This window comes from Canis aureus, chromosome 14 (genome assembly GCF_053574225.1).
Source record: "Canis aureus isolate CA01 chromosome 14, VMU_Caureus_v.1.0, whole genome shotgun sequence".
Classification (NCBI taxonomy): domain Eukaryota; kingdom Metazoa; phylum Chordata; class Mammalia; order Carnivora; family Canidae; genus Canis; species Canis aureus.
The window spans coordinates 13,734,069-13,759,231 of record NC_135624.1 but is presented as its reverse complement, the minus strand read 5'-3'; positions in this window follow the sequence as shown (position 1 = coordinate 13,759,231).

The window sequence follows — 25,163 nt, the reverse complement described above, 5'->3', positions numbered from 1 at the left end:
ATTGATGGCCTGTGCTATATGTCAGGCTCTGTACACAACACTGGTTTAAAAAACAACAACAACAACAACAACAAAAAAAAAAAACAAACAAACAAAGGGAAACAGCCCTTCCTGCAAAGACTGAACAGTTTATTGACACAGAGCAATTTTAATAAATACTGAACTGTAACAATTCAACATGTAGTCACACTAAGAAGGACTCCTTTCAGAATGGTTGCTCAGGCATAACCTCATGAACAGATGATTACATTTAATTTGAGACCTAATTAATGGCAATAACTGAGTTATATGATGAATTTAAAAAGTGTAATCTGACTCTGGGTTTCAATACAATAGTGATGAATAAAATAAATGTAATAGGTTGTAACCATCCATTAAAAATTGAAAATAAATAGAACAAAAAAGAAGATATATGACATATAGCAAAGACAAGTAATGTTTTAGAAAAATTCTCATTGCAGTTTTACACACACATATACAAACACATATGTATATGCCTGCTGGATTGTAGTATTGAAATCTAATATTTACTGTGGACTATGTCCACAAAAATTTAAAGGATAATCTTCCAGGTAGAAGCAGCAAATGAATAAATCCTAAAGAGAAAAAAAAATAGTTTGAAATATCCAAGGAACTAAAAACTCATTTGGCCTCACTTCAGTGAGCACTGGATGTGCCCGTGGTTGGGCATGGTAGGTATGTGAAGGAAGTACTTAGACAGGAGGAGGGAAAGGTTGGCAGGGTCTGTTCATGCATGGTGTATAAGTCATGGCTAGTGAGTTTTTATTTTATTCTAGAGCCATAGAAAGCCACTAGAAGATATTAAATGGAAGGTCTGCTTTCCATTTACAAATATTCACTCAGATGTGTGAAAAACATACTGGAAAAGAGCAGAAGTAGGGATGTCAGTTCACAAGACAAAACACTGGTCTAGGTGAGAGTTAATGGTGATTTGTGCACGGGTGGCTGTGATGGTGGAAAGAAGATTCTATTGGGAAGAGGTTGAAACACATGACAGTAATGTCAATGATATAACATTTTAACTAATTTGGAATTGGTTTCCTTTTCACTTTTCTTCAGATAATCTAACTGGAAAGCATACATCACAGAAACGGTTGCCATAGGATATGGAGTTGTTTTGAAATTATATTAATTTTCTTTTCTTTACTCAACATGACCTCAATTTTCCTACTTTTCTTCCTTCTCTTACATTGTCATTTTTTTCGTGATTGTCTGAAAAACACAGAGTGTAAAGTGTTTAAAATTTAGTCAAGAGTAATACAAATGAAAGTGAAGAAAATAAAGTGAAGCTTTGTCCTTCCAAAGGGCATCATGTAATTTATTATTTAGTTTTAAAATTTCACAATGAATTTCACAGAACGTCAACATGAGACAGCAGTCAGCCAACTAATTCCAGGACTGTCGATGGCCCTAGAGTTACACCACTTGACTTACACATCCCTGACTTAAAAATATACTATTGGTAAGTGATCAAATTCTTTTTGTTGATACTTTGCTTGATTTTTGCTGTGTTGTTTTTATATTCTAGTTGAACATGTTTTCTACTTTTTCCCAAAGTAAAATAGGCATAATCTCTAGATAGGTAAGGAATCAGAAGTGGGGTGGAGTTTTGAGTTAAGTGGTAGCATATTTCAATGTTTTTCAGTTATCTTTTAGTGACTATTGCAGACTGAGAAGTAAATCTATCTCTTAATCCTACTATAACTTATGTGCAAAAATAAGGGGCAGAGAAAACTGCTAAAAGAATTTAGGAGTTCTCCTTCCAGATTCTTGGGCATCTCTTTTTGGCTCATGCAGAAGGAAACTTGTGGGTAGGGACATTTTATTTAATGAGGATGAGTCCTTTATTCATTGTGTATATTTACTCTGGTCAATTGCCAGGTCCACACAAATGCTCTGAAGGGGAGAGCCAGCTTCATGCTTTACCAATGCAGCACTTTGCTATTCTTCCTTTTATCAAAGAAAGCTAGTTTGGCAATCTTCAGGTACACCTTTATGCAATAGTATTTTTGTGCATGAAATTGACACCTCTGTGCATAGGTGTATTTCCCAAACATAAACTTAGATTTGAAATTGCTTCAGATTTTCCTGGAAGAAACAAATTCCATATTCTAAAGGTTGGTTTTTCCAGTTGTTTTGGTAAAATTAAATGCTGTGTCACCCTCTTAAGTATTTATCTATGTAATTTTACAATGCTAATTGGCAGAGAAAAATTTGAGGCACTAGCACACACAAAAAAACATTAGTAATCCAGACTCTATATCTCTTGGAACAATTCATTTAAGAAAGGTTTTTTTTTTTTTTTTAAATTACATCAGTGACTCAGTTATTATTACAGATAAAAGTGAACAGCACCTGACTTGGCATATTTGAGCTACTCACTGGAAGATGATCTAAGGACTTGCCTTAATTTTGATCTAGGACATGAATACATCTTGCCTCAGTGAGACATGAGTCGATCCACAGGTAATAGTTAACTGGATCTCTCCTTGTCTAATTCAGGAACTTCAGGCTATTGCAATTTGATGAAAAAAAATCCAGTTGAGTCGTTTTTAATGTATTGTATATTTTTATTCCACATCCATCAAAAAACAAAAATAGAGGAAAAACAACACAGGAGTGAAGATAAGGTAAGCAGAAAAATCACTTCAGTAAGTGCCAGTTTTTTTCCCTTTTTATTTCTCATTCCCTTCTTATGGGCATAGTATCTCTTCATATCAACTTGAAAAATCTGGAAGAAGCTATTAATCTTATTTCCAGTTGTTGTTAGAGTTATAGTCTTGTTCAGGAGCTTGTATTGTGTTCTGCCTTCAGAGTTCATCAATTGCCTTTTTTTTTTTACATAAAATCTCTGCTATTCCACATTTTTAAAACAGAAATCCCTCTAATGGAATTTACCAATACGCAATTACTCGAGTTTATTTTGTGAGCTGAGACTGGCATCTACTGGTAAAATAAATTTGGTTCACAATCAGAATAAATTTTTTTCAGTCCGAAGGTAGTAGTGTATTTTCTTGTGAGCTACTGTGATATTGCTTTCATTGTATTCATTGATAGCAAAATAGAAAATACATAAAATATCATTATCTGTATTCATATTATATTACATTTAAAAGGTGAAAGCTGACTAGTGTCCCCCCAAGTTAAAGAGATTTAGTATATGTAGAAATTGCTACTTAGGTTTCAAAACAAAGTAGAATCTGTCTGGACTTATCCAATATTAGTGTGTTCCAAAGGACTGAGTTAAAAGCCACAGATAGACATTCGATTGAGATTACATCAGCAAGTCCTCTTAACATATCATATGTCCAAAACATATCATATGTTTATCTATTTCACTTAAACCTTACTGCTAACTATGCTAAAACACCATTTTCTTACCTGGAATAGTGATCTACTAATCAAGGCAGAGAGATGGGAAGGTGTCTTGCTTCTACTATATTGCAATTCTAATACTTAATTGTATTCTCAACACAGCAGAGTGATTTTTTTAAAAGCAAATCCCATACTTAAATTGGATCATGAGATACTGAAGGGAAAGTGCCTGGCACATATTATATCTGTAAGATGAATAAATGTTTTGTCATTACGGTATTCCAAATACAATTTCTTTAGTCTATAAAAAAACAGTATACTAAATTCTGTAAGTCATACACATGCTTTTAGTTAGACAATATTTTTAAAAGATATATAAAGACACATTCACAGGATTAAGCTTGTGACTAAATTGATTACATTTTTGATACATACATAGCCTCCATTTTCTGTGAGCAGAAGAAAATATTACTTTTTATAATTGTGGTTGCACAAATTTGCATTCCAGGATTAATAAACTTATACATGTTAATTGTTTATGTTCGACTTTTCTTATTATGTACTGTGAATATTTAAATTACAGCTGTCAAGTACTACTCTGGATATCCAGAATATTTTTAACAGCTTCATGAGATATACCTGACATACAAAAAACGTATATTTAAAGTGTATAATTGATAAGTTTTGGCATGTGTAAACATCCATGAAATCATCATCAAAATCAAGGTAATGAACCTATCCATAGCAATCAAAGTCTCCTCCATCCCTCCTGTAATCTCTACTCCAACCCTTTGCCACCTCTCCCATCCCACATGAACATTAATTGATACACTTCTGTCACTACAGATCTGTTTGCACTTTCTAGAATCTTATATAGTTTTGTACTGGATTAAGTCACTCAGAAAAAAAATATTCTGAGACTACTTATTGCAACATGTTTCAATAGCTGATTCCTTTTCCTGTTAAGTAGTGTTCAGTTGTATAAGCATACACTCTATGTTATCAATTTACCTGTTGCTAGTCTTTGTCAGTCTTTGAATACATACATACCTACATATGTATGTGTATATATACATGTATATGCATGCACGTGTGTGTGTATATATATAAATGTCTGGGTCAAATGAAATGTATATGTTTAACTTTTTAAAGAAAAGTTGTTTAAGGCAGCCCTAGCGGCTCAGCGGTTTAGCGCCGCCTTCAGCCCAGGGCCTGATCCTGGAGTCCCAGGATTGAGTCCCACATCGGGCTCCCTGCATGGAGCCTGCTTCTCCCTCTGCCTGTGTCTCTGCCTCTCTCTCTTTCTTTCTTTCTCTCTCTCTCTCTCATGAATAATTTTTTTAAGTTGTTTAAGTTTTAAGAAAAAAAAGCTTAACTTTTTTAAGAAACTGCCAGATCTTGTCCAACCTTCCTCCAAAGGACTAAGTTAAGAACCACAGATGGACAATGCTTGGAGGATCTCAGGTAAGCTTAAAAACAGTTGGAGATTAGGAATAGGTTGTCTCACAAGGTAGTTAGTGTTAAAGCATTGGTGTTTCTAAGCCTAGGCTATAGGAATATCGATAAAATATATAACAAATTAGTAAATTTATGTAGTAAATACAAGGTAGCTAAGACATTTAAAATACCTGTTTTCTGTCCCCCAGATCTGTTCTTACACATTCAGAATGTAACAGCATTATCTATCTAGTTGCCCAAACCCAAATATTTAACAATCATGTGTAATTTACCGTTTTCTTTACTCTTTATTCAATTCATCAACAAATTCTCTGAATTCTTCACTCAAAATAGTAGTTCAGTAATTTTCCAGAAATGTTTCCCTATATTACACTCTGACTTTAAAAAAAAAGATGTTTTTATTTTAATTTTTTTTAGAGCAGTCCTCAGCAAAATTGAGCAGAAGGTACAGATACTTCTCTTATATCTCTTGCCCATGCACCTGAATAGACTTTCCCACTATCATCATCATTCACAAGAGTGGTGTATTTGCTAACAATAGATAAACGTACATGGACACATCAATCATCATTCAACGTCCATAATTTACATAAGGTTTCATTCTTGCTGCTGAACATTCTGAGCGTTTGGACAAATGTATAATCACCTCTATTATTATATCATACAGGATATTTTACTGCTATCCCTCTCTTAAATAAATGAATAAATAGGGATCCCTGGGTGGCGCAGCGGTTTGGCGCCTGCCTTTGGCCCAGGGTGCGATCCTGGAGACCCGGGATCGAATCCCACGTCGGGCTCCTGGTGCATGGAGCCTGCTTCTCCCTCTGCCTGTGTCTCTGCCTCTCTCTTTCTCTCTCTCTGTGACTATCATAAATAAATAAAAATTAAAAAAAAAAACTATGTTTCTTTAAAAAAAAAATGAATAAATAAATAAAATCTTTGAAAAAATTATTCTCATATTCTTTTTTTTAATCATCTTATATGCACTTATTCATTTAACCAAGAGTTATTATGTGTCAGTGAACCATTACTGTCTGTGGTGAAAATATATTTTTATTGGCAACATAACACACATCATGGTTTGGAAGAATCTAATATATATATACATTTTATGTACTTTGATCCATTTCTAGCAGCCAATTTTGGGGGACTAAAGACTAAAATCATTTTTAAGAACTTTGATCTATATTCAAATTCCTATATTAAAGTCTGCAGCAATTTCCATTTTCATCAGCCCAGCATATTTTCCTCTATAGTTGGCCACATTTCAAATTAACATGGAAAGAAGAGGTGATAAATTGAAATGAATTAAATACAATTTTACTGTCTTACCTTTGAACCACTTTAAAGTATTATTAAAAAATTGACATAAAAGTTTATGCTCAATGAAACAAGAGTTACAATCTCAATCAATAAACCAGAATGGACATAGCAAATCCTATATAGGGGCACTAAGCGGCTCAGCTGGTTAAGCATATGACTCTTGACATCAGCTCAGGTCATGATCTTAGGGTCATGAGATAGAGCCCTATGTCAGGGCTTCTCTCTCCCTCTCTCTCTTACTCATTTCACAACCTCTGTGCCTAGCAAATTGTGTGGCATAATGTAGGTGCTTATTTTAGGCAGCTCAGGTTGCTATAGCAAAATATCATAGACTGGGCAATTTCAACAAAATTTGCACATTTATTTTATTTATTACTGCACATTTATTTTTCATAGTTCTGGAGGCTGGAAAGTCAGAAATTAGGGTGGCAGTTGGGGGCCTCTTCCTGGCTTGCAAAGACTTTCTTGCTGTATCCTCAATGGCGGAGAGAGCTCCTGTGTCTCTTCCTCTCCTTATTAGGGCACTGACCCCATCATGGAGACTCCACACTCCCCCCCCAACCAACCCCGTAACCTCCTCTGAACCTAATTACCTACCAAAGGCCCTACCTCCTAATACAATCACTCTGGGGGTTGGGCTTCAACCGATGAATTTTGTGGAGGACACAAACATCTAGTCCATACCAGGGCTTAAACATATTTGTTAAATAAAAATGAATTAAGATAAAGTACCAATGGCAGGAGTGATCATTTCCAGCATGCTCATTTAGGTAGGTCTAGCCTAGTAAATTGGTCAAATGCTAGACCACATTTGACTCAGCTTTGTACTAGTGCAATTAATGTAATTGATCTCGAATATCTTAACGTCTTGTGCGAATCTTGTAATTCCCACTGTAAAAATGTTGACACTTTATTGTGTATGTAATGTTAATGGAAACTTGCGTTAATGACTTCATAAAGATTCTTCTACAGCTATTCCAAGGATCTTCTCTGCATTTTTCACTTAATCTTTTGATATGCTCTTTTACGTGCTTATATAATCTTGCTAGAAATCTGCAATTATTTTTTTCATGGAAGAGGGACAATACTTATTGAATATTAATTCTCAAACCTATGCAGGGCCTATTTTTCCCAAATACTATGCAAAGTGGTCTTTGCAATCATATTTTATGGTTGAATTATCTAATTGTTCTAAAATATAAAAATATCTCTGCATTTTTCACTTAATCTTTTGATATGCTCTTTTACGTGCTTATATAATCTTGCTAGAAATCTTCAATTATTTTTTTCATGGAAGAGGGACAATACTTATTGAATATTAATTCTCAAACCTATGCAGGGCATTTTTTCCCAAATACTATGCAAAGTGGTCTTTGCAATCATATTTTATGGTTGAATTATCTAATTGTTCTAAAATATAAAAATATCTGCATGAGTCTTTTACTTTCCACTGTATAGATGTTGGGAGTTCCCAAAGTACACTCTTTATTCCCTTCCCCAATTTCACCCTAAGCGCCCCTCACTTCCTTCCTTCATTTTTTGCCAACTAGTAATTTTGTAACCATTCTTCCCTCTTCCTGAGGAATTTTTAAAACTTAGAAACTGATATAACATGAAGCTGGAGAGAACAATAGGATATGAGTATAATTTGGCAAGCCCTTGGAAAATATTGCATAATACCAATCTTGGACTTAGGAAAATCAAATCAAATAATTATTCCTCTTCCTTCTTTATCCTAAATTTGATTTCCCCCTCAATTCAATTGTACCACAATTGGTAATATGAGTAGACTGTACAATTTCTAGTAAGTGGGACTGGTGGGAGCTTTAATACCTGATGGCCAATTATAATTTTCTTGCCATAAGGAATCTCCTCTGAGTTGGAAACAGCCACTATTGAAATAACCTTTTAGAAGAGAGAAAATAAGAACTCTGCTAGTAATAACGGGGTCTGCATTTATGATATTGAATGAATACAGCTATTTATGTGCCCTTTGGTCCCTTTTACACAAACAGTAGTGAGAGAATAATTTACAGACTTCTATTTCCCTGGAAAAGCTGTGATGTGAACTCAGTATCTCCTAACACACAGTTTAAAGAACAGTTCAGGCTTTAAAGAAATTAGTAATGGTTGGGCAGATCAAAAAGCAAACCTAGTTTTATTTGTTAGCCACCAGATAAACTATCATCATTTCAGAAATATTTTCAGTAACTTTCTTTTTTTTTTTTTTTTTTCTAAATTTTTTATTTATGATAGTCACAGAGAGAGAGAGAGAGAGAGAGAGAGAGAGGCAGAGACATAGGCAGAGGGAGAAGCAGGCTCCATGCACCGGGAGCCGGACGTGGGATTCGATCCCGGGTCTCCAGGATCGCGCCCTGGGCCAAAGGCAGGCGCTAAACCGCTGCGCCACCCAGGGTTCCCTATTTTCAGTAACTTTCTATGCACATAATATTGACATTGTTCTTGTGGTGAGAAGGGTTTAGATTGTGAAGGAAGTCTCTGGAAAATCTTGAGGTCACCTCTGTTACCTTTAGAAATAATTGCAGGAAACTCTGAATAGAAATCTAATTGTCAGAGTTGCAGATATTCTTAACATTTTTTCGTTTAGCAACTCTGCCCTACTTTCTTTTAATAAAGAATTGCACGGCCGTGTTATTTAAGGTGTCATCTATTAATTGGTTATGAAAAATGCTCAGTGATTTGTTTGAGACCTGACAGTCGCCTAGCATCATCATAAGCACAGCCCTATCTTACTTGCTGCAGTCAGTTAAAATCTGGGTCTCCTGGGCCATTTCTAGGTGTAGACCCAATCTGATAGCTCATCATTAGTTCACATCCTAATGGCACAAAAACATTCCTGGAGACATTTAATTTTCAGCACCAGAGGCTTTCTTGATAAAAGCTTAAAAAAAAAAAAAAAGTAGCTAGAAAGTCTTACTTTAAAAATCAGAAATGGCATCACTGCCTGGTAAGATAAAGGAATAATCACTGAAAGGAGAAGAAAAATAATGGTTGTTGTCATCATTTGACAATACATGGTAAGTGCTACTTGGTGCAATAAGAATTGCTTATACACTCGGAAAGAAAATAACATGATAGAACTAAGATTATTAGACTAAATTGCACTTAGTTCTCCAGCTTTTTTTCCTGAGGTGTATCTGCATGTTTATTACTGAAAGTGTAACATACTTTACCAAGACTTGCTTCCATGATAATGTTGAATCAGAAAGAGTAAATATTTTAACCATTTTAAGGATGATTTTCAAAATCAATTTAAGGAAATTTTAAAAATCACTCTCATCTTATGAAAACAGTGACGAAAGGAAAAAACCCATCCCTTAAATTTAGAAATGCTTTGAAAATACCATTAGCTCCAAGTCATTCTGATACGATCTCTTAGTGACTGGATTTTGACTTTTATATTACACAGCATGCCGATAGTTTACTCACAGCTCCCCAGCTTTTGTCCATTTTGTTCTAGCATGAAATTAATGCTCTAAGAAAAAAAAATACTACTACCCTCCTCTAAAATAGTATATCATCTTCTCAGTGAGCTAAATTTTGTCTTCTAATGTGGATTATATAAAATGTACTCACTCTGTAGATTCATGAAAAAAATAATATAACCAGAAAAATTTACAAATTTCTCTCCTGGCATTCCTCAGATCCTAAGGGCTACTTCTCCCTACCCCTCCCCAGCCAAACTTTCTTTAAAAAATTATCTTGTGCTAACTCTGTATTTCTTTAAGTCTATCCATGCCTTTCTTTTTCAAGCTAACATCTGTTCCTGTACTTACTTAAACTATTCTCATTTGGGTCACCAATAGCCTCTAGATAGCTAGATCCAAATGGACATTTTTATATCCTTATTTTATTGCACTCTGTGGATTTTAACAATGTAGACAACTCGCCACCATTTAAAATTTTCTTTACTCTTAGCTAATGTGACAAGATTCGCTCTTACTGTGAAGGTCTGAACTTAAATATCACCTCAGAGGCATTCTCTGATCACTCTATTTAGAATGACCTATTGTTGGGATGCCTGGGTGGCTCAGCGGTTGAACATCTACCTTCAGCTCAGGGTGTGATCCCGGGGTCCTGGGATCAAGTCCCACATTAGGCTCCCTGCAAGGAGTCTGCTTCTCTTCTACCTATATCTCTGCCTTCTTTGTGTGTCTCTCATGAATAAATAAATAAAATCTATAAAAAAAATGGAATAATCTATTGTCTGGATACAAACCCTGTTTTATCTTCTTCACGTTACATATTATTAATTGAAATTGTGTTATATATTCATTTATCCCCTTGATTCCTATAATTTTTACCCTGGATTTTTAAACTTCAGGAGAGCAAAGGTCTTGTCTCTTTACCATGGAACCCTTGGGACTTATAACAGTGTCTTAGACACACACACACTCACACACACACACACACAACCAAAATGATTGATAAACAGTGACTAAATGAATATTGTGTCCTACACCCTTAAAGTGAATTTAGATTTTCACTTAGATTTTCCAGAAATACCTCAAAACAAGGTTTTAAAACTCAATTCTTTCTTCCCAAACATGATCTTTGAATGCTGTCAATCTAAATCCCTTCATTTCATTACTCCTCACATTTAGCAAAGTAGAAATGATTTTCTAATGATAATTTCTGTAATTTCCTTGAATGTTCTTCATATTTATTTCTACTTCCCCTGCTTTAGCTCAAGTCCCTCCATCTACCACAACAGAAATCTAACTGATTGTTGTTCCCAGTTTTGGCTCTATTCAATCTGTCCTCCTCATTTTTACCCATGAAGCTTTCCAAAATGCCAACCTACTCATTTTAGTCCTTAGGTAGAAATCTTTCAATACTCCACAATAAAGTAGCCCTTCTGTTGCTTAGCTCTGTTGAAGAAAGTTCTTCATGCTCTCCTTTCTCACCCCTTACCATTCTCCTCCAAGTTGTCATTCTTTAAGCTTCTCCAAAGCTTCTTTCAGTGATCTAATTGCAGCGTACTTTTTTACTACACTCAGCCTTCATATATGCTGTTCTCTCACATGTTCACACTCCCTCTCATTCTGCTACTCCAGCCCTTCTAGCTATTAATCACTCATCCTTTAACAGCATGCCAAGTGCTAAGCTGGGTGCAGAGAGCTTAGCAATGAGAAAAAAGCCAGACATGGTCCCTCCCTTGCTGAAGCTTACAGTATGGTGGGGGAAGCTGCCATTGGAGAGACTAGAACATGAGGAGGATGGAAGCTTGTATAGTGTTGTTTTAGAGAGGCCATTTATCATATTAAAATTCTCAAGAAAATTTCTATCACACTAAAATTATCCAAAGATAACTCTGCCACTGTTTTGTTAATATAATAGTTATCTGAAGCAGGCCACTCCAGTTTTCAGAGTTCCCACTAGCATATGCAGTTTAAATTAAAGATCTCTGCTCCATTTGGGCAAGCTCAGGTGACCAGCTAAAATTGACTCCATCAAAGGTTCCTGCAATACACACAGTAAGGTGTTTTTCCAACTAAAAGAAAGGTGAGGATGCTAAGACAATAAAAAGCAAGGAACATCATCTAAACAGGTAGCTCAAGAAGTTTGTAACTTAGTGAGACAAAGCAATAGATTCATAATTATATTTTCCACCCAACCTTACAATTAAACTTAGCTTGTTACCAAATATTAGAATGACATAATATTCAAAAATTTTACTGAGTTCGAAGCAATGATTTGCTGTATTCAAAGTAGTGCTCTAAGCTATCTAGTGCAATCCATGAGGCATAAATAAAACACAGTCTGTGCAATTAAGATTATCTGCTTTATGCGACATAGCGAAATTTCATGTAAATAAAGAGATGACAGGTCATAGATAGCAAACTGTAGCAAACTATATGTATATACAATAGAAGTGGAAATCAATCAAAAGGTATGAGATTAACTCCTCTCTTAAGTTATGTGACTTAAAGCAATTCAACTAATTTCTTTAGGCTATTATGTTATCTGTAAAATGGAAATAATATTATCTATATATCTCATACACTTATGGGAATTAAACATGATAAAATATCTGAAAATTTTGTGCCAGTGGTAAGATACTTTCCACATAAGACTTTTAGAAAGTTTTACAAGTAAATAAGTAGTTTGTGCTACTTTGTACCAATACCTTACTGTTATTACAGTTCCATTAATTTACTCTTGGCTTCAATGGCTGCTTGGAGTTTTACAAATAATAACAAACTCCAAACCAATACATTCCATTTAATGTAACTGAGGTTCCATGAGCATTTAATTTCCTAGAAGAAGAGAGGAAAAGCTAAATTAGAAATGAGAAATTGTTAAGAGGCATTTTTAAAATCCCATGTAAGGGAAATAAAGTATAATTTAAAAAATATTAACTGGAAAGTGCCCATTTCAAAAGAAATAGTATAATTACCAGAATATACACTGATAGTCTCAGCAGAAGGCAAGGAAGCTATTTGAATTACTAGCTATGTTGAGGTGAGTGTATAAGAAATAGGTTGGCAAACTTTTCTGTAAAATGCCAGATAGTAATTATTTTAGCTTCTGAGGACCTGTTCCCTGTCACATACTCAACTCTTGCCAGTGTAGCACAAAAGCAATCACAGATACTACATGCATAAATATGGTTGACTTGATGCCAATAAAATGTTCTACAGTAAAAAAAAAAACTGGCTAGATTTGGCCCAAGGGCAATGGTTTATAGACTCTTGATGTAAGGCCACAAAATCATTAACAAATCTAACTGGATATGAGTTGATTTTTTCTGCCTTATGTCTAGCTTTTGTTAGGTTTTCTAGCAAAAAGAAAAGTAGAAGGAAGGATTATAAAAATGTCTCCTCATTATGACAAAATATCACTGTAAATTATAACCTAGAGGTAGAAAACGTTTTGAAAGTTATTTTATAAGCCTCATTTTGATGTGATTTGACTGAACAATGAAATTGTATCCATAAAAAGGACCCCATCTTCTACTTCATATTTACCCATCTCTCTCACCAGAACAAAAGCCAATTCAGTTACAGCAGAAACTCGAATTCTTTAATTCAAATAGGAAATAGTTTCAGATCAACTTTGTAACCAATAAGCCAAAAAAAAAACCTTACAGGAAATAGGCCTTAATGAGTAGTGGTTACTCTTATAACTAAATAGATAGGGCCAGTCATTTATTGTTAATTGAAAAGAGAAAGACGTGGTAATAATGCAGTGTATACGTGGGTGAGAGCACACATGAGCAATGTGTATGATGGGGCGGTTATGATGAGAAATACATAAAATAGTTGGAAATGTGAAAATCTTTTTGAATTTCCAAAACCATTTCACCATTTTTCTGATAATGGTTCCCCCAATTTTGAGGAATTATTCTTTTCTACTCTAGCCATGAGGATCTCCCATTTTCTATACATAGGCCTGAATACGTGGCCCACAGTGAGCCAATAAGAACATTTATCCCTTCCAGTCACAGTGGTTGGCTGGGAGTAGAGTATTCATAAGGCCCCTCCAAAACTCGCCCCAGAATTTTATGATTGGAGCTGTGAGAGAGTCACTATGTATCCTACCAGCATTATGCTAGGTGCTTATGGAAATATTCTCTGATTATACATGTCTATCCACAGAAAAATAAGCTTTTTTTCCTTTTCTTCTAACTAAAATGAGATCATGATATACCTGTTGTTATCCAATTTTAATGTACAAGTGTACACTTTTTATTTATAATTAAATTATAAGCTACTAATATTAGTACATAGACATGATCTAATTCATTTTAATGAGTATCATACTTTGTGTACACAATCTCACACACACATAGACACACTACCCTTCCAAAATAGGATAGTAAATATCCCTTCAAATATGGAATAACATTTACAGCTAACATCTATTCAATATTTCTTGTATGTTAGGCAATTTTTGCAAATATTAACCTATTTACTATCCCCCATCCCTATCAGAGAGTTATTTAGTGTAGTAGTAGTAGTAGTGGTCGTAGTAGTAATAGTAGTATTCTTTCAGGTGAGACAACTGATTCTGAGGGAAGTCCCATAACTTGTCCATGATTACACATAATTGGCATAACTGGGATTTGAACCAAGGCAATTTAGCTTTTAATCACTATGTTATTGTACTTTTATGTATCTGAGAATGTTTCCTATGTCCTTATTACCATACATATATCCAGTCTTTCCAATTTCATCAAACTAATGTTTTAAGAAATCTCAATTCAATCTCTTTGATGAACAGTGATTTTTGAGCATTTATTTGTGCAGATTATTGGCCATTTCCTTTTCTTTTTCTATGAATTACCCATTTGTACATCTTTTCTATTTTTTCTATTAGGCTATATGATTATTACTTATTGATTTAAAGAAAGTCCGTTATATGTCTTGCTAAGATTCTCCTTTATACCATCATTTGTCTTTTACATTTCTTTATGATGTTTTTCTCCATAAAGACCTTTCAAATATTTTATGTGATCAAACCTGACAATCAATTATTATCTCTCAGTTTAGAGACTGAAGATGACCTATAGCTAAAGAATACAAACAGCTTTTATCCTAGTGTTTTTGTTATCATAATGTCAAAATCTTTACCATTATGAACTAAAGGGCTTTAATTTATGTTTACCAAAACTAATAACCAATTATGTCATCTATTGAAAAACAAGTATTTTCCACTAATTTGAGATGCCACAAGTATCATTCCAAAACTTCCACAGGTCCTCTGTCTTGATTCTGAACCTGTTATTTTGTTCCATTGATCTATGTCTTGTCTTGAATCAGCACCCTCTTACTTATATCTCTAGAAATTTACAATAATTTTAGACACCAGTTAAAGCAGGTCCCACTTAATTGTTCCTTGTCTTCAATTTTTTGGCTATATTTATAATTATTCCAGATGGATATTAATATGATTGTAGTTAATAACATCCTTGTAATATTTAAGCCTTCTACTTAGAAAATGTTCTTTCACACTATTTATACAAGGTTTTTATCTTTATGAAATATTTTACATGTGTCATCATACATGACCTGTGCATTTACTTTCTTTATGTTTTGATGTCTCTATATGAGTAGTATCTGTTCCCCCACAATATTTCCTTACTAGCTTTATATCACATCTCGCCTATAAATCAGCCCTTCTACTAAACTATCATCTTAATTATAATGATTTATAACTGAATCTATCAAAATTTTCTGATAGTTCTATCAGAAAATATATAATATTATAAATATATATTACATATATTTAATATATTATAAATAAATATATAATATTATAACTCTATTAGCTATTAGTAAGAATAACTGATCACCTATCCAAATCAGTTTGTCTTATTTCTTATCATCTAAAATTATTGACATAAATATTCAAAAAAGTAGTTGAGCAATACATATCTATATCCTGCCACAGTAATATTGTACTGGATTGGGTGGTGTCCACATGAATTTATGTCCTTCCTGGAACTTCAGGAAAAGACTTAATTTGAAAATAGGATGGCTACGGAGGTACTTTGTTAGGATTTGGTCATACAGGAATAGGATGGGCCCTTCATCCACTATGCATCCACTGTTATATGAAGAGGAGGAGATAAACTGATAGATACTTGGCAGAAAACATGTTAAGATGGAGGCAGAGATTGGAGCTAAACAGCCAATGGATGGCAATGCCAGTAGGCAACCACAAAAAGCTAGAAGAAAATCATAGAACCATTCTCTTTCAAATCTTCCAGTAGAATCCAACCCTGCTGACAGCTTTAATTCAGACTTCTACCATCCAGAACTGTGACAATAGATTTCTGCTGTTTTAAGCCACTTATTTTGTGTTATTTTGTTGGGGTTAAGCCTAGGAAACTAATACAGGTGTTGACTATAGAAAAGACATCTGTAGGTTTCTAAAGATATTCTTTATCAAGTTAAGGAGATGTTCTTCTACTTCTCTTTTACATAAAGTTTGTATCATGTTTGTTAAATATAATGACCTCTCACCAGGTACAATTGATATGTTCTATTGTTATTTTCCTCTTTATTAATATTGTGACAGATTACAAAAAACCTCAACGATTCTCTACCTCTCCCTATAGGTATACCTCTTTAAAACATGCTTTTGTAGCTCCTGACAGTAAGAAATCAATTTCTTTATCCTTTGAATTTCTACTGTTCATATGCCTTACTGTGTCCAGTAGACTGTGGCAACAGCAGTATTTTTCAATTCTGAGCCTTGGTCTAAAAAGAATTTGCATATTTCCATGCTTCCCGTTGAAATCTGACCACTATGAGGTGAGCAAGTCTGAGCCAGGTTGATGAATGATGAATTTTCCCTAAATCCCAAACCAGCCAACTATCCATTGAGTAAATGAGGTTATCAACTACTAACTCACTACTGAAGCATGAATGAGTCTAGTCAATGTCAGCCAAGTCTGGCCCAGAACAAGAGCACTTCCTAGCTGACTCACAGACTCAAGAGAAATAATTAATGGTTGTTTTTTAGCCACTAGGATTTGGAGTGATTTGCTATGCAGCAATAAAATAAATATAAATAAATACACCTAATAAATATAAGTGACTACAAAAATATATGTTTATATAAACTATAAACAACATAAAAATATACTGATATGAATGTAAATATCAATAGATTTTATAAAATTAAAGCATCCTTGTTATCTTATTAAATAAATAGTCATGCTATAGAATTATTATAAAACACTACTAGATTCAATTACTAATGCTTTATTTAGAATTTGATCTGTGTTCCAGGATAAAGGATCTTTTTAAAATTTTTTCTATTTAAATTCAATTAGCCAAGATATAGTACAACATCAGTTTCAGATATAGTGTTCAATAATTAATCAGTTGTGTATTTCCAGTCACTGAAATACATTAGTATGATGTTAAAATTCAAATAATAATGAAAATGATAAATGCACCCTTTATGAATCAATAAAGGTACTGATAACAACTGTCAAACATAGTACATTTTTTTTTTTACCATTTACTGAATCCTTACTATATTCAAGAGACCTTACCTGATTTCTTCACCCAGTAATCTATAAAATAAGATTACTAATCTCAAATTACTGCAAGGAAACTGAAGTTCAAATAAATTAAGTAGCTTGTCAGAAATCAAGCTATTAGTAGGCATTGCAGTTAAGGTTTGAACTCTTGTTTGAATAATCCCAAAACTTAATCTCTAGACCATTTTAGGAGTTCTGAAGAACAAAGATCTGAGAAAGTGGAGTAGAATGACTCTAAATTAATGTTATAATTTATCCTGAAGAGCAAAACTGTTCCTCTATATTTTCAAGACTCAAGGAGTAATACTATATTCCCTTTTTTCTAATTTGGAATTCACAGTTACTTTGTATAAACATGCTTAATATTCATTCTAATACTTAATTTAACTGAATTGTCACTGATAGTATGAACTCATAAAAATGTGCTGAGTTGTAAGACATACTACCTAGATTTTTCCAAGTCTACATTTATGAATTAAATAGGACCTAACATGAAAATAAAGTTGGTGACTATAAGCTTTCTACTAAAGCCAGTAGATATTCAATATATTAATACATGATTCTGATAAAGCCACACAAAACTAAATCTTAATGGGTTTAATATGTCAAAATATAAAATGATAAAAAATGTAAAGTATTGCTATCATGGATTATTTAAAACCATGAATAATCAATGCATACAGAAGTCTCTGTTCTGAAAAGAAGCACACTATAGTTGACATCACAGGACCTAGAAGTTGTATACGTATAAGTGGCATATATTAGTAGTAAAGAAGAGATTCGGGTTGTAAGCCCGATGTGAAAAGGTAGCGATTATTGCAGATAGGATACTTACAAAAGACGTGCAATTTGAGCTGAATCTCTGAAAAAGTTAGAACTTAGAGAAGCAAAGACATATACGGATGTTCCTGTCATGGGGATGACTTAAGTCAGAAATGACAAATATCTGATGCTCGTCCTGTCCCCACTCTTCAGCCCATGGCATACATCACTAATGAACTGTGGCTTTCTCCACTTCCTGAGTTTAGAGGCAGCCTCAGAATGCCCATCAAGAAGTAGCTGCCAATCAATTAGAGATGGAATACAGAGAACTGTTCTGTTCATCCATGGTGGCCAAAAAAGATTACTGTGGAATATAATAGAGAAAGAATAAGTAGACTTATTTGAAACAGGGTGAATATAGGGAAAATTAACTGGAATGTTTGTAAGAACTGTAACTGCTGGCTAGAAGTTTGGATTTTTCTTGTGTACAATAGAGAATGATTAAAAACTTCAGGAAAGGGGTGAATGAAGGAGCAATTGAGGACAGGGAAACCAAGATTACATTAATCTTGTAATGAGCATGTGACTAGAAGGGAAATAGCATTAATGAAAAAGAAAATTCAAAATAATAAAAAAGAAAGAAATGAAAATGCAGAAATAAAATACATAATATGGAAAGACTTGTCAGGGATTAAGATTAATATGGGCAAAGAAATAGAAAGGTCATTAAATTTCTTGCTAAGTCCAGAATTTATGATAAATAATTTAAATGTGTTTTCTCATTTGACCCTCATACCTATCAGTGAGATAGAAATTTTTACCATTTCCATTTTATAAATGGAGAAACTGAGGCACATAGATACTAATAACCTTGCCATATTTTGAACACTAAATAAAATACTGAATAATTTAACTGGTTTTGATTTCAGAATAATCCTAAATTTGCCTTTAATTTTCCACAGCTCTGATCTCTCTATAGACATTTATAGACTCCTGCTTTATGAATGTCTGCAGTGGTTTCCTCTAAGAAAAGGACATGGAATTTTCTCAATTTCACATTTTACTCTCAAAAAAAGTCAATTACACTTGGTGGAAATTATATTTGAAATTTAAATACAGCATGTGGTCACAGTTGGATATATTTGTAGGATAATCTTGTCATCTACATTTTTAAATTCATTATATCTTTTTTGTTTAAATTTTGTTCTTCCTTATTAGGCCAGAAACTCACAAACTAAAGCTAAAATATTTTGTGTGCTCACTAAGTGCCAGATAATGGGCTAAACACTTTGCATTTATAATTTCTCTTGGACCTCACTTTACTTAGGTGAGTAGACATAGTAACTGTCCTTATATAGATAAACTGACACCTTGAGTGCTTAAATAACTTACCAAGGGTGAAGTAGCAAAGCCGAGAGTCAAATTTAGATCTCTATGACAGTAAAGCACAAAGCCTTAAGCTGTACCATCAGAGTATTTCAGGGAAATATATTCTATCTTCCTTCACAAAACTATACTGTGCCAAATATACCCTTAGAGCACAGTTAGTGCTTAATTCATTTTGACAAATCTATCGCTTTTTAAAACCAGAGGCATTAAGTAAATACTAAGGAACCCAGCATTTAGAGAGTAATTGTTATATATTCCAGGCTTTCCGATAAGACTCTGGGCATGTGATAACATTCATTCTGTCTTTTACCATTTTTAGATATCATTAGGTATTTAGCATTGTTCAGAGAGCCAGGGAGGCAGCAGAGAATAAAACAAAGTCCATGCTTTCTCATGGAGAAAGAAAGGTAGATACATCCACATACACAAGTAGCCCTTGCTGTGTGCTGTTGTAACATACATAACTTCCAGATACCAAGGTTTAGTTAAGTGGCACCAGTGTCACAATAAAATTGTTCAAATTTCAGTTAGAGTTAGAGTTAGAATGAGGGTGAGAGTTACAGTGAGTAAACTCATAAAGTACAGACTTCACTGCTACCTTTTCAGCCACGAATTACCACATAAATAAGAGATGCACAGATGTGTAGCCAATCACATCACTTCTTTCAGTGTTTGGCACTGATTGATCACTATACATTTTATATTAATTTCATACACAAATAGCAAAATGTTATCTGGTAGTATCTGAGAGGAAAGGTGTTGCCTCCTTTTCCCAGTGATAAATCCATGTGATGGTGTACAAGAGTGGAAAATCAGAAAAACCCATTGGCCAACAAAGATAAAAATGTAGCAAAGAAATGAAAGTGGGTGTGGCTGACAGGAAGAGTCATCTCTACAGCAGTCATATAATTATCCTCTGAGTTAGGTTAACATTCCCCTCCCCCATTTTATTTGTGAGTAAATGAAAACAAAGAAACAGTGAATTACTGAGCCATGGTTATGCCAATATCAAGTGCCTGAGCTTGAAATCAGACTCGTATTTATCTGAATTTCATTTTTCACTATACTGTGCACTCTTCTTGAAGAGTTTTTATATATGTGAAGCTCTCTTAAATGGTATTAGTTGATAAACTATGGTGTAACTAAAATCATTCATATTGAAGTTTTGCTGATTGAGAGGCCTACACTGCCCTACTAAAATGGCTTTTCCAGTCTGAATAAATACATCTATTGGCAGGTCAATACCGACAACATTTCAAGTTTTCCATAGTTTAAGGGCCAAATGTTTACTGCTACCATAGAAAAAAGAGTATTTGCTTAAGCTAACACATGTCCCAGAGTTTTTCATCTAGAAAGACAGGAAAGTCATGTAGAAATACATGAATACTTCACCAAAGAGAGTGTAGATAGCAGTGCAAGCACTTTGGGAAATGTGCATGGATATGCACCATGATTTTAAAATATTGCTTTTTCCTGGTGGGAAAATTAAATTGTGATCAAGATCTCTAAATGTAGAGAAGAAAAAAATTGGTCTTTAATTTCTTTGCATTTAATGGTCTTTAATTCCCTTGCATTTAAAAGTCTTTGGCAATCATGCAATCATCAAAACACTTCAGCAACTTCCTAACTAGGAAACTTAACACCTACTTGCGCTATTGTTAGCTTCAGTAGTTCAAAGAATGCAAAGTCAATAGCAATTAGGAAAGAAAACCTTTGAGAAAGGAAAAGATAGCTATAAAACACCTAATTGTTTCTCTTAAAACCTATTCCCTTGGTACCTCCAAATGCTAATGAAATGTCATTTCGCCATGACAAGTAGCACATAGGTCTTTCTCTTCTTGAGTAGGAAAAAAAAGGCATACTGTGACAACATATGTAATACCCTTCATTATTAAAACTTCCATTATTCTCATGTTCCTCATGTTGCTCACTTATAATTAATGTGTAAGTGATTCTAGAAGCTTAACCCCTAGCCCCTATTTGTAGCTTAGCAACAATCAAGCTAAGTGAAACACTGCTGGAGTATAGACTATGAATCACCATAGGGAAAGCTGCTTGGGAATTACTGAGTTGGGATTGCTCTCTCTGGAGTCTCTTAAGCGTTGTCTCTATGTAATTTAGTTGAAGCAAACTTGCTTTGCTAGCAGGAAATCCTGTATAAAGAAATCTGTGCCCATATGAAAACAGCCCAATTGTAGACTTTTTACTACAACAAACATGACCATTATTTTTTCAAGAACACACTGAATTCCACTGCTTCTAAGGATTTCTTACTTAGACATAAAAATTAGTGTTAATTGTCCTGTCCAATGCAAATGCAATTGTTTTGTTCTTTCTTAGATTCTCAGCAGAATGAGCAGGTGTATATGGTCACAGGAGCATTCCTATATCTACATATGCAAAGTGAAGTCAGCGATTGCTATAAACTATATGTTTGTTTCCATTACAAATTAGTGTGTTGAACTCTAATCCTCAGTGTGATGGTATTTGGAGATGGGGTCTTTGGGAAGTGATTAGCTCATGAGCGTAGAGACCTCATGAATGGGATTAGTGATCCCAGAGATTTCACTTACTTACCTCTTCTGCCATGTGAGGACACAGTGAAAAGATAACCATCTATAAATCAGAAACTGGGTCCCCACTAGATACTAAATGTGCCTGCACCCCCAGGTTCCAGAACTATGAGAAATAAATTTCTGTTGTTTATAAGCTACCCAGTCTATGGTACTTTGTTACAGCAGCCCAAACTAAGACAGGGGAGTCCAGGAAGTTCAGGTCCAAATCTCTTGCAATAAAAGACAAAGAAAACAAAGGCAAAAATATGTGGTTTTAATGTGCTAAAACTGTCCAAATAGTCATGAATGTGTACAATACTTTCATGACTACTTGAGACTTTATCAACTCAAATGTTACATTTGACAGCCTGAAGGCTGGTAGAGAACTTTGATCTGAGTGGATACTAAAGCCAAATACCTATAAGGTTACACGAGTCTTATTCTCTTTTATAGTAACTTAATAGTATTTATAAAGTTATACTAAGGTCTTCTGTCAGATATAAAACTGTAGCATCAAGATTATTTTGGTCCTTATCCAATGTTGAAAAAGTAATGTTATGCTCATCTCTTGACATTTTTCTAGAGTGCTCCTAAAACATCAGTAATGAAGATGTTCTCCTTTCTAGTCTAGTGTCATTTGATAGTATATTGCCCCCTCTTAATGAGGATCTAAAAACATTTTTTTAAAAAATAATGAGGATCTATACAGAAGTAGCCTATAATGGAGGAGATTTTAAATATGTGGCTGTGAAGACTTTGTATATGTGCAGATCCAATCATGTAACTAAAACTAATCCTGCATTTAAGTCAGCTTTGTTAATTACAAATATGAAGGAAATCTAGAGTAGGTGCGACCAAAGAGGCAAAGCTGTCAATATATTTCTATTGCTGTCCATTGAAGAGTGCTTCATTGCTCTGGATATTTGAATTTACTATGTCAGGTGTAATCATCAAGTGAGAAAGGAGATATCAAGCTCTCAAAACCTAATAAAATTAACCATCAATCAATTACTTAGCTTTCTCTGTCCTAATTACCTACTCATGTCAAACAAGCTTTTCATTACAATTTGACTTCACATGTGGATTGGTTTTCAGAAGAAAAGAGTGTTCTAAACAGCTGATGTGATAATAATATATTATTCACCATTTTGAAAGTTTCATATATATGAAATATACATAACTTTTGTTGTTTCCTCACCTAGGTTATCATTTAAGCTTGATTATCCTATGTCAGGAATATGAACATAATTGCTTCTGAATACAGACTTAACCAAATTCATACTGCCAAATATAATTGTATCTCAATCTTGGTGAGCATTAGATTCATCATGGGAATTTTATTAAGTAAACACTCAGTGGAAACACCTCCAGAGATTCTGATTAATGAGATCTGAAATGATGCATCTCTACTTTAACTAGAGATTCATTTCTGGCATAATGAAGTGGGTAGATCAACACACCCTCTCTCAAATATCTAAATAAACCCAAAGCATGAAAAAGATAAGGAAATAATAAAAACTACAGGGGAGAGCAGTGAACTAGAAAACAGAAAACAAAAGAAAAATATCAATGAAATAAAAAATTTATTTTGTTAAAAATAACAAAACCGATAAACCCTTTGGTTAGGCTGTCCACGAAAATAAAAGATATAAATAACTAAAATCAGTAATAAAAGATAAAATATCACTATTGGATTACAGTTACTAAAAATATGTTTCTTTTATCTCTTTTCTTTCTTCCCTTTTCTCTTTTGTTCTTTCTTTCTTTTCTTTCAAACCCAGTTTAAACTGCTGAGACATAGACTAATGTTTCAGAGTCCCAGTGGGATCAGACTGAAGCTCTCCTCTATGAGACTTTTGCCTAAAATCACAGTTTAGCTTGGCTTCCTCCTCTTTCTTGGCTTTCTTTTCCTTTACACATTTTTCCTGGGAGGAGATCCATAATCAATCTCTTGCAATCTAATCCCTGTCTCGGGGGAACCCAATTTACATCCAGCACCTACCATGGGCTGGGCCCTTTGAAAGGACCCTGGCAATTCAACAAATGATTGAGACAAAGCCTGGGATTTCAAAGAATACATTGTCTGTTGGAGAGACCGGTGCACACATTCCTGACTGCAACATAGCGTGTGAGGTGTTGTAAGAGAGAGAATCTGAATCGTTAAGGGAGGTGTGAAAATAATGTTAAGAGTTGTTTCTCCATTTGAGGGAGACAAGGAAGAGCCATATAGAGGAGGTGATGCTATAAAAGCATTTTTTTTTAACAAACATGCTAGCAAGTTTAGAAAATTTAGATGACATGAAAATTTTTCTAAAATGGCAAAATTACCAGGGTTAACTCAAGAGTAAAAAATACAAATAGTAAATATATTCAGTTGGTAATTGAAAAATTTTCCACAAGAGAAAAAAAAGCTCAAATCAATTTGTCAACTGAAACTTGATATTTAAAAATGAATGTTATTCTCTCACATGCTATACTTTATTCTTCCCATCTTAATAAATTGCATTATGAATCAGAAGCACGTCCCACCTCCCCACATGAATGCATACATAAACAGCAACAAATACATGTGGGTATACATATCTGTATACATATCAGTAACAAACTGTCTTTGATTCCTTTTTTTGCTATCATCCCCCAAATTAATCTACTATTCTCATTTTGCTGCAATTTTTTTCAAAATACATGTCAAATTCAACTACTCCCCACTACATATAAGGCTTGCTAATCCCAAGATCTTCACTTTTTACTTAAACTCCTAAAAACAACCTCTTGGGGCACCTGGGTGGCTCAGTTACTTAAGCATTTGACTCTTGATTTTGGCTCAGGTCAAGATCTCAGAGTGTGGGATCAAGCCCCAAGGCCAGCTCCTCGCTCAGCAAGGAGTCTGCTTCTCTCCCTCTCTTTCACTCCACCTGTGCCCCTCTCCCCTCCCCTCTGTCTGAAATAAATAAGTAAATAAATCTAAAAAAAGACCCTCTTAATTATGCCACTATGTCATTCAGTTCTTTTTCAAACACCAGGAATAATATTTTTAAATGTAAATTAGATTACATCATCATTGTTCTTAAAACATGAAAATTGTTTTCCATAATACTGAGAATAGAATCTACTTTGACTTTATATGCCTGGCTTTGGCCTGGAGGCTGATTTCACTTCTGGTTCATTACCTGACACTCTTCTCCTTATCAACAGTGTTTCATCTACATGGGATTTCTTGATATTCTGCCTCAGAAAATTCTCTTCTCTAGATCTTTGCATAGATTGCATCTCACATCAGATCTTTGTTTGAATATCATTTTGTTTGTTTGTTTGTTTGT